Source organism: Rhagoletis pomonella, unplaced genomic scaffold, assembly GCF_013731165.1.
Source record: "Rhagoletis pomonella isolate Grant_MI unplaced genomic scaffold, Rhpom_1.0 Rhpom_scaffold_00010, whole genome shotgun sequence".
Classification (NCBI taxonomy): Eukaryota; Metazoa; Arthropoda; class Insecta; order Diptera; family Tephritidae; genus Rhagoletis; species Rhagoletis pomonella.
Genome location: NW_023458564.1, coordinates 19,158,996 through 19,169,471, shown reverse-complemented (window position 1 = coordinate 19,169,471; position 10,476 = coordinate 19,158,996).

The following is a 10,476-nucleotide window of genomic DNA, read 5'->3' as shown; positions in this document are numbered from 1 at the left end:
AAAAAGAAAGTACACACATGTGCCCGTGCTTTTTACCAAACGGCACACACATGTGATGTGAGCAAATTTTTAATTTTTTATATGCACAGCACACGTGTGTGAGCGTAAAATGTTAGGATGTGCAGCACATGTGTTTGCAAATACGAACCCTGATTTCCGCTGTAGCAAACGTAGTACATAGGGAGACATCTAGATGTCATCTACCTCGCCCTATTCACTACAGATGTCGCCCTATGCACTATGCTTTTTTATAGGAGCTTTTCAAAGCAAAGGTTTTATGGTGTCGGACACACAACATTGAAAGTTTCTGGATCCACAACATTGAAAGTTTCTGGAGCCACAACATTGCAAGTTGATAAAAGCGTTGTAATAAGTGAATAGATGGCAGCGAAATATCCAAAAATACATGAAACCAAATTAACAAATATAATATGATTTCGTTTATGTGTTCTTTATTTGTAAAAATATATTGCCAAATATTAACTTCATTTCGCAAGCTTTTTCAGAGCTACTGAGCTCAGACAGTTCATCTAATTTTTCATTGGGTCCTAAATTTTCGTCGCTAAAAACAAATTCCTCAGCGCCGTTTGGTCCTTCTGTCTCCATGCCTAGGTTCTGCTGGAGTTCCACGTTGGTATTGAATTGTATTTCAGCACTGTAGTCACTGCCTCCACAGTCGGCCTAACCGCACTGGCCTCAATTTTTTTCTTCTCTATCCACGTAGAGGAAAAAAGGTTTTTTGCTAATTTTTTTACATACATTTAAATAACCATAGTAATGGTCGCAAATTAAAACTAATTCTTGTTAAAATACAGTTTTAAGTTTAGAATAGATTTTTAAGTTGTGCAATCATAGATATCTTAGAAACAGGTTTTTGTTAAGATGAGAGAGAGCAGTGCTATCCATACGAAGAGAAAAAATTTACCCGGCAATATATAGAAATATGAGTATTTTAATTAGTTTACCCTGTGCCCGCTGCTGGATTGCGGATTTAGCAAGCCGGAAAGTCGTGGGTTCGAATCCCACTGCCAAGGAACATGTTTTTACATTTTTTTTGCTTTTAAAATATTATTTAAATTTTTGTTATTTAATTATAGTTATTGTGACCTTTTTAATTAAAGTTAAACTCCAAAACGTGCCTAAAGGGTAGTGAAGTTCAACGCGACGGCTGATGTTGTTGCTATTGTTGTAGCGGCTGATCTTCGGATGTGATGCCTTCCCACTTCTCGCTATAAATCTCCTCATTTTCCTTCACGTTGGTGGCACTGTTAACCTCAACCTGTTTGGGAACAGATAAAGGAAGGTGAAACATCTCCCCTGGTTTGATCCTGCTTTCGTCCACGGACTACCCCAATTTCCTCAACATATTTGATTTTGTTCGCCTTGAGCTGGTGGTTGCGGTATTCTGTTACCTGAGTATGTAGGGGTGACACCCTACAGAAATGGCTTTCGGGCTAATGCCGTGACCGCCCCCGTCCCGTTAAAAACCTGGCAGGCCTCGAAGTACGTTCCGATCTCGTCGCCGTTAAGTTGGTGGTTGTAGGTAACGGTTGACACGCCATCCCGTGTTTTCACTGGATCTGGCCCTGATCCCTTGCCCCTTAAGTGTGAGGGGTCAACCCACCGCATGGCCTCCCTGTCTTCGTAGATACCCATGGGATCCCATAGTGACCACAACGCCCGAGTGAGGATAGCGGATTCGAGTGGAGACTCTTTTAGAATGGACAAGCCGGTTAAAACTGAGAAAACAAAACACACACTTCGTCTCGGGGAAAGACAGCGCAGGCGCATGCGCGTAGTGCGCCTTCTAACAATATAGAGGGCATTTTCGGGGCGGCTCTGGGGGAAACTTCATGTCGCTCCGTGATAACGGGCGTTATGGTGGGGCCCAGCAACAGCAAGGCTGCAGAGACTATGCTGGCAACGGCAGGTCAATCTGTGGCTCCTGGGCCTGGGTGCCCACCAAATGCCGGAACGGCTGTGAAGCCTTATCTCAAGGGGGCAGGGGTCTCACGACCTGGCTCAAGTGGGGAAAGTCGACAAGCGGCCACAAAAATTAACACTGGGGGAGCCGCCGCGAGGGAAACTACGGGCGGCCCTTCTCAGCATAAAGCACAGGAGCGGTCCCTTCACGCTGAGAAGCGGAAGGCGGCCAAAACTCTTAAAATGTATGAAAGGGTGAGGTCGTACACGCTTCCTCAGAGTGCGAGGGAGGCGATAGTGAGAGCGAAAGCCCTATTCCCAAACTTCCAGACCACAGCTGGGGTTTCGTTGGAAAGCCAAACCAAAAGGCAAAGAGCGGTGGAGGAACAACAGCCTCAACCTAAGAAAATCCGGATGCACTCCGGGCAGCTAGACCTAGCTTGGCTGAAGTTGCTAGGGACAGGATCCTTATTGGGGTTCTTGACCGCCACAACGAACTCGCCTCCATCCCTCAGGACCAATGAAGAAGGGTGAAGGCAGCTCTGGCAAACTACATTTTTGACGTCTTGTTGGAGAACCCGGGAGCCCCTCCCGCGTGCAGATATTCGGCTGGTACCAGGGCCACATCAAGGTTGTGGCTTGCGATGATGCGAGGTCGGTGGCGCTGTATAAGGCCGCCGTCGCAAAGGTGGGAGCTGTCTACCCAGGAGCAAATCTGGAGGTGGTGGACTGGAAAGGCATTCCTGTCAGGCCTAAGGCCAGAGCGTGGGTGCCGGTCACGCCATCATCGCTGGAGCGCATCCTTAGGATGCTACAAATTATGAATCCGGCTCTTCCAACGAGCGACTGGAGGGTATACCAGTGTGTTCTTTATCGGGAAGAATCTGCTTGGTCGTAGCCCCCCTCGCAAGTTCGCCCGCTTACAATTACCCTCAATGTGATGAACGGCTCAGGTCAGGGCTTCGGGAAACGGACGCCACTCCCACCCCGCCGCCCATTTTTGAACCGTCTGTGAAAATTACTATACTACCAGGTGGTATAGTAGTTTTCTTCCCATTCCTCCCTGCTTGGGATTTTCATGACGAAGTTTCTATCCGGAACCAGAGTTTCTACACAACGGTCGGTACAGCCGAGAAGAAAGTTATATTTCTTCAGAATGCAGAAGTGACCCAGCAATCCCGATTCCCATTGCCCTGTCTCTCTTAACCGAAGTGCAGCAAGAGATGCCATCTGCTGACCCACTAGATCTAGTGGCGGAAGATCCAAAAATATATTTGAAACATCATTTGGAGTTGTCTGGATTGCCCCGTTTAGTTCAGGCGGGGTCAGCAGCGGTGTTTTGTATTTTCTCGTAAAGAGAACAAGTTCCACTTTCTCTGAATTGACGCAGAGACCACTGCGCGTGGACCATCTTGATACAGCGCGAAGTGCCCTCTGCATCAATTCGCACAGAGTTTGCGGGAACTTCCCCCTATACACAATGGCAACGTCATCCGAATACGCAGCAACCTTGGCGGCTCCCCATTTTGTCTCTCGCAAGAGAGAGTTAACGGTTAAGTTCCAAAGGAGTGGCGAGAGCACGCCACCCTGTGAAGTGTCCCTTGTCACATATCTTGAAGCAGAGTTCTCACCGACGTTTTGCGTGATCACCCTGCACAAGAGCATTTGCCTTATAAACTCCACCAGAAAATTATTTACCTCCAGTCCCCTCAACGCCTGTATTATGGCCTCTGAACTTTTATTGTTAAAAGCTCCTTCAATGTGTAGAAAGGCTACAAGACAATAGTCTTTGTAACTGAAGGATTTTTCAACAAAATTGACCAGGCTATGTAGTGCTGCCTCCGTGGACTTGCCCTTCATATAGGCATGTTGATTGTTAGACAGTAGTTGACTATCGATGGTGTAAGATAGGTAGTTACTAACTATCGTTTCTAGGATTTTAAGCACAAAGGAAGAGAGGCTGATAAGTCTGAGATCCTTTGGATTTGTGTGTTAAGCCTTACCGGCTTTAGGAATAAACACCACAGAGACAGATCTTCATGCTGTTGGTATGTAATTTAGCTTAAAACAGGCACTGAAGATGTTCATAGGCGAATTTACAGAGGTTTCAAGCGTCACAGCCAGTTGTGCGGGATTAATCCCATCTGGCCCCGCCGCTTTATAGGGCTCAAAGCTTTGTATCGCCCAAGCAATCCTTTTCCTTGTGACAGGCACATTTCCTACGCCGCCCGAAGGAAGGTGTGTCCAAGGGCAGTTCCATCGTTTCCATTCCCGTCGTGGTTCAGGAACCATTGCTTCTGCAGAAACCCGATCTGGTTCAAGAATTTTCCTTAATCTGAAAGTCTCGGAATTACCCTCGACACTACTACAAAAATCCCTCCAGGAAGACCTCTTTTGGCCTCCTGCAGAGCCTTCTTGTACTCACGCAAAAACTGTTTATATCTTTGCCACTCAGATTCGTGACTCAGCCTTCTTGCCTTGTTGAACTGCACTCTGCAGGATTTTCGCCGTTCGTCCAACTCTCGAGACCACCAGTGGGGTTTTCGCTTTCCCCTAGGTATAGGGTCAGGACAAGCCTTAGCTAAGGCCTCTGAACAAATCCGAGTAAGAGTTAACTATGTTATCCAACTCACCAGTGGGGCTGGGCTCACTAGGTGCCGGATATCGATGGCTGAGTGGAAGATCGACCTATCTCGGCAGCCAGTTCGAAAACGCTCTATCTCAAAAAACTTTTCAAGAACGCCCTATTTCAGAATTCGTTTCAAAAACGCCTATCTCAGCTGCCGATTCAAAAACGCCCTATATCAGCATATTTTCAATACATTTTGAAGTGGGATAGGGCGTTTTTGAACAGAATTTTGAGATAGGGTGTTTTTCAATTAAATTCTGAAATAGGGCGTTCTTGAAAAGTTTTTTTAGATAGAGCGTTTTCGAACTGGCTGCCAAGATAGGTCGATCTTCCACTCAGCCATCGATATGGTAACTAAGGTTCCAGAGCGTCTTTGTAGATTTCCCAATCTGCATTCCTTGGAGCAGCTAGAGAAATGGCCAGAATCGTCTCAATATACCTACGGTCGGAAAAGGAGAGTTCGTTAACAACTCTCCAGCTTTAACCCAAATCAAAACTATTGTCATTACATAGCGTAAGGTCTATGACCTCCTCACGGGTTTTCACAACAAAAGTGGGTTCTCATCCCCTGTTACAAATAATGAGATTAGTTGTTAAAAGGTAGTTTAAGAGAGACTCACCTCGACTACTGATGTTCGAGCTCCCCCACTGTACATGGTGAGCATTAGCATCGCCTCCCATCAGAATGAAACCTGTGCTGTGTGCGTCGACCAGTCTGCGCAACAAGTATTGCGGAGGATGCTTGGCCTCATAGGGAAAGTAAACGGAGGCCAGTACATCGACACGCCTCCCTATATCCAGTATGGTACTTGTGATTCACCATCGCTATAATAAGGTAGAAGAGAGATATTTAAATCCGACTTTGCCATTACACAGGTTCTCATTTTACCTCAATTTCGCTCCACCAGAAGCTTAAAATTTACCGCGCTCAGACCACAGACCGGCCCTTGAGTTGTTCACCCAGGGTTCTTGGATGAGTGCGACATCGACGTCGCCGTTGAACAGGCGACTCAAAAGAGCAGCCGAGGCTGCCCTAGATCTGTGGAGGTTGATCTACAGTACCCTCATTTGAGGCTCCTGCCACCTCGTCCACTGCTACAACGGTGACATCAGCGTCGTCCTCCACATCGCTGAGTAGCAGCTCCTCCCCGCACTTCCACCACATCGCCAATGCGAGGTTGGATTCTGTGGAGGCAATCCTCTCAGCGTCAGTGAGATCCCCGGTTCGGGCTCATCAATATCCACGTCCTCTGAGGCACTCGCACTAAAGGCGCGCTGCGCATCCCCGCGATAGACCTTTAGGGTCACCTCGTCGAGACCGTAGAAGACCCTGCATTTTTAGTTTTTCTATAGCTGAACGGTTGGTTATCTTGATGTATGCCTATAATCCCACCAAAAAGTTATTGGTAAAATCTGACAAATTAAGAAGGGACGAATTTTGTACGGCTAATCTTTTTTTCCTGATTACAGATTAGGGAGTTAAGCTCGAAAATGAGGATAATCTACTTATATATAAACCTAGTATAAGAACAAAGCTGAAAGCTAAACAGGATTTTTCCTGAAAAACTCCATGGTGAAAATATATAAAATGGTATGATTTCACCATGGCAAAACTAAAGTAAAAAAGAGTAAAAAAGATTCTACACGGTAGCACTGATCACGACCTAGAAATTTTTCGCGCTACACGGTCAATAAATATCACGATCAATTATCGTTATGATATTCATCGTGTGATGGGGCCCTAAAACTGAGCTCAGCGAGTTGTATGTTTATTTCAAAAAAAAGAGTAAGCCGATTCAGGTGGAAATCAGTTGGGAATTCTTTAGTTAAATAAAAATATTCGTAGCTCAAAGGTGCGGTTTTAAAACAAGAGAAGCCAAACCCTTGTCTGCTATTTAAAATGGCGCCGCGAGAAAGCCTTTTCACAAGCTCATCCCCTTCTTTGGAGGATATGATGGAAGCCGTTGATAAAATAAAGTCGTTGATTGAAGCAAAGAGGCTGGTATGTTTTAAATGTTTAATATTTAAGTAGCGCCATTCAATTTTAGAGGTTTTGGTTATAGCCAGGTGCTGGCATTCCTAAAGGATGCGGACTTTTGAGCTAGAGAAAAAAGAAAAAGTGGACGTCGTCTACCCCTTTTTGCCGAGTTTAAAGGTAAAAATTTTTTTCGTGCAAATTGATTGGGGAGTGGTGGGCTAAAAAATGTGGAATTTTCAACATTTTCGAAAGCTTATATTTCGAAAATGAACCGATTTTAAAATATGGGCCCAAATGGAAAGGTGATGAAGGGCCTTTCATTCGATATATATATCTATGTACACTTAGGTCTCTTTTTATGCGGATTTGAATTTATGCGGTTTTTCAAACCTTTATTTTGCAGTAGCGATTTTGGTTTTTTTTGAGTTTTTATTACTTTTTTTCAGTGTGTAAGAGGCAATGCGGGTACCCTTTATGAATTTGTACAACGATTTTGGGTTGCTATGCCCAAACGCGTAAATCGAATCAAAAAACTTTTACACACACTTGTAGACAACAGTTCACGCTTTATTAGATAAATTTAATTTACTAAATCTGTGCACTAATTTAACAATAATGTCGATTGCAAATATGGTATTTGTTGCAAATTTTTGTTATAAATTTGTATATACATTTTTATATACAAGATATTTTTATAAAACAACCAGTAACCAAAATAGACATCACACAGAAGGGAATTCTAGTTACCTCATCCTTTCCAAAGTTTACATCACTGGGACTTTTCATAAAGCGGCGTTCATCCTCCTTCGTTTAGGGGGGGTTTTGGGAGCCGCGCCCCCTCCGCCCCCACCCCTAAATCGTTGTACTAAATATTTCCCGTTTTTTTTTGCCTAATAATGCCTCGCTGGATTTTTTTATGCGTGTTGTTAGAATTTATTACATGGAGTATCTGAATTTATGCGGTTTTTGAAAATGCTGGAAAGCATCCCCTGTTTTTTATGAAAGTAAAGAACTTTTTTATGCGATTTTTTTTTATGCGGCTTCCTGAGGAACGTGTGTACCGCATAAAAAGAGACCTAAGTGTATATAATAGTTGCTTTTCCCGACTTTTCTGGTTAAAACCTGTAAAACTGTCAAAAGGCAAAAGAAGCCAGAGAACAGAGAAAATACGTAATTACATGGGCGTAGCCAGGTACGGGCAGGGGGGTGCTCGAGCCCCCCCCCCTAACTTTCAAAATTTCCTTATATATATTTAAATAGTACCCTGAAATGCCATCTTAATAAGGTCGAGCCCCGTCCCCCCCTAAATTTCATTCTGGCTACGCCGATGCGTAATTAGCTAGAGGTTTGTTCGTCGAGCAAAAAATTTGTACGAATTATCACCATTTTTGCCCAAATCGCGTTCGTGCAGACCAAAAAAATATCGAACACTCAAAAATTGTGAGAGCAAAGTGATAGTTCTCTTGGAGAGAACTTGCAAATTCTGGAACACATCAAGATAAACAAACCGTTCAGCTATGGGAAAACTAAAAATGCAGACCGATAGTACTCATTCCCACGACAGCCGGTTCTACGTACCGGAATGACTCGGGTTTCACCCGACCAAGGGCTGTTGTTTCGGCGATCTAACCCCGTTTAGGTCGGCGAAGTATCTCAGAAGTTGTCCGTCCATAGGGCAACATTCACTACGCATTCTCCTACTCAGGGCTGGCATCGAGTCAAACCCTGGGCCAGAAATATACACCTGCTGTGTATGCCGAAGACGTTTACACCACAACTCCACCTCAGTCAAGTGTAATGCCTGCGAGGGGTGGAGTCACCTTAGGGTCTGCTCGGGACTACGGACACACAGACAGTGGACCACGTCGTACGTGGCCCCCTGTTGCTCAAATAGAGCAGCCTCCACGGCAACCCATAGTCCGCCCGTGCAGCCCCACACACTCACACAGCAACCACACACAGTCGCCACAACACAACAACATACCACAGCCACCACAGACCACATAACACACACAACCGCACCACCACCCACACGCCGCCGCCAACAACTCTTGGTTCCCCCTACAATCTGCACGGTATGTCAGACCAGAATATTCCGTAATGTGACATCAGTCAAGTGCAACACCTGCCTTGGCTGGTGCCACTTTAGGGCATGTTCAGGTCTGCGCACCACGCGAGATTGGACGGGGAACTTCGAGGGCCCGTGTTGCGCTGCCCGGTCGCTGGCATCAATTGCGACGCCCCCCAATACCACCACAGGGAGGCAATTACCCCAGCAGCACACACAGCCAACGGCGGCAAGAACATACACCTCACTCACACCCCACATCACAACACGCCTCCCGAACCACATGAAGCTCCTCCAATTCAACTGTAACGGGCTACAGAGCAAGATTGAGGAGATAACCGCCTTTATGTGTCGGCATGGTATATTAATAGCTGCGGTCCAAGAGACGAAGTTGCACAGCAATTCAACTTTGTTGAATTGTGCCGGGTACAACGTGCACCGTCGAGATCGCGAGCGAGATAATGGTGGTGGCTTAGCGTTCATCACGCACCACACCGTGCAGTATCGTCTTATCGAAGCAGACATCGACCGCAGGGATACCACCCTAGAATGTCAGGGCATCGCTATCCGGTCAGGCGATGTCGAGCTCGAAATATTTAATATATACATACCCCCTGTCACCTGCTGCCCGGCAGGATATCACCCTGATATAGGTGCGCTCCTCAGAGGTGAAAACCGTATGGTAGTAGGTGACTTTAATGCGCACCACGATCTTTGGCACTCAAGCCTGTCAAACGATCGTAGGGGAACAGACTTGGCTGAGCAGATAGACGATTCGACATTCTGCACAATGAACGACGACGCACCCACCAGGATTATGGGTAACTGCAGTAGCTCGCCAGACATCACAATAGTCAGCGCTGGTCTGATAAACAGCATAACGTGGCGACCTATGCTGACTCTAGCATCAGACCATCTACCCATAGTCATCTCGATTGATAAACCAACCGACTTTGCCTCCGCCAAACACCGGACCTATGTCAACTTTTCTAAAGCTGACTGGAAAGGTTACGCGGAGTTTACTGAAAACACCTTCACATCGCTCCCCACACCAACCGACGTCCACCTCGGTGAACGTAAGTTCCGCAGGGCTATCACTGCTGCTGCAGCCCGCTTCATACCGGCAGGGTGCATATCGGACCCACGTCCAAACTTCCCTGCCGAAGCGGCTGTTTTAGCAAATGAGCGTGATAGCCTTCGTCAGGCCGATCCCGGAGATCCCCGTATCAGGGATCTCAACGCGGAGATTCGGCAACTTGTAAACGTACATAAGCGGAAGAAGTGGGAGGAGCATCTGAAGACTTGCAACTTCACCTCTGGTGTGAGCAAGCTTTGGTCAACCGTGAGGTCATTGTCTAATCCGACGAAGCACGACGACAGAGTCGAAATTTCCTTCGGCGACCATGCTTCGTCGGACCCGGAGCGATGCGCGAGCTATTTTAGCCGGCAGTTCATACTGCATCCTCCGGTGGACAAAGCCAAGCGTCGAGTGACCAGAAGGCTGCACAAACTGCCAACAAATTGTGCCCCCCTTGCTTTCACTTGCGGTGAAGTTCAGGTGGCCATCGGGAAGGCGAAAGCCTCCAAAGCCATGGGTCCCGACGGTATATGCATGCTGATGCTGAAAAATTTGGGTCCTGCGGGGGTAGCGTACCTAACGGAGGTCCTCAATTTGTCAATGGCCACTCTCATCATCCCAGACATCTGGAAGGTGGGGAGAGTGGTCCCACTGCTCAAACCGGGGAAACCTGCAAACAAAGGAGATTCGTATCGCCCGATTACACTCCTTTCCCCGGTAGCGAAGACACTCGAGGCCTTGCTACTCCCGTATTTCACAAATCACCTGACCCCAGCGAAGCATCAGCATGGTTTCCGTAA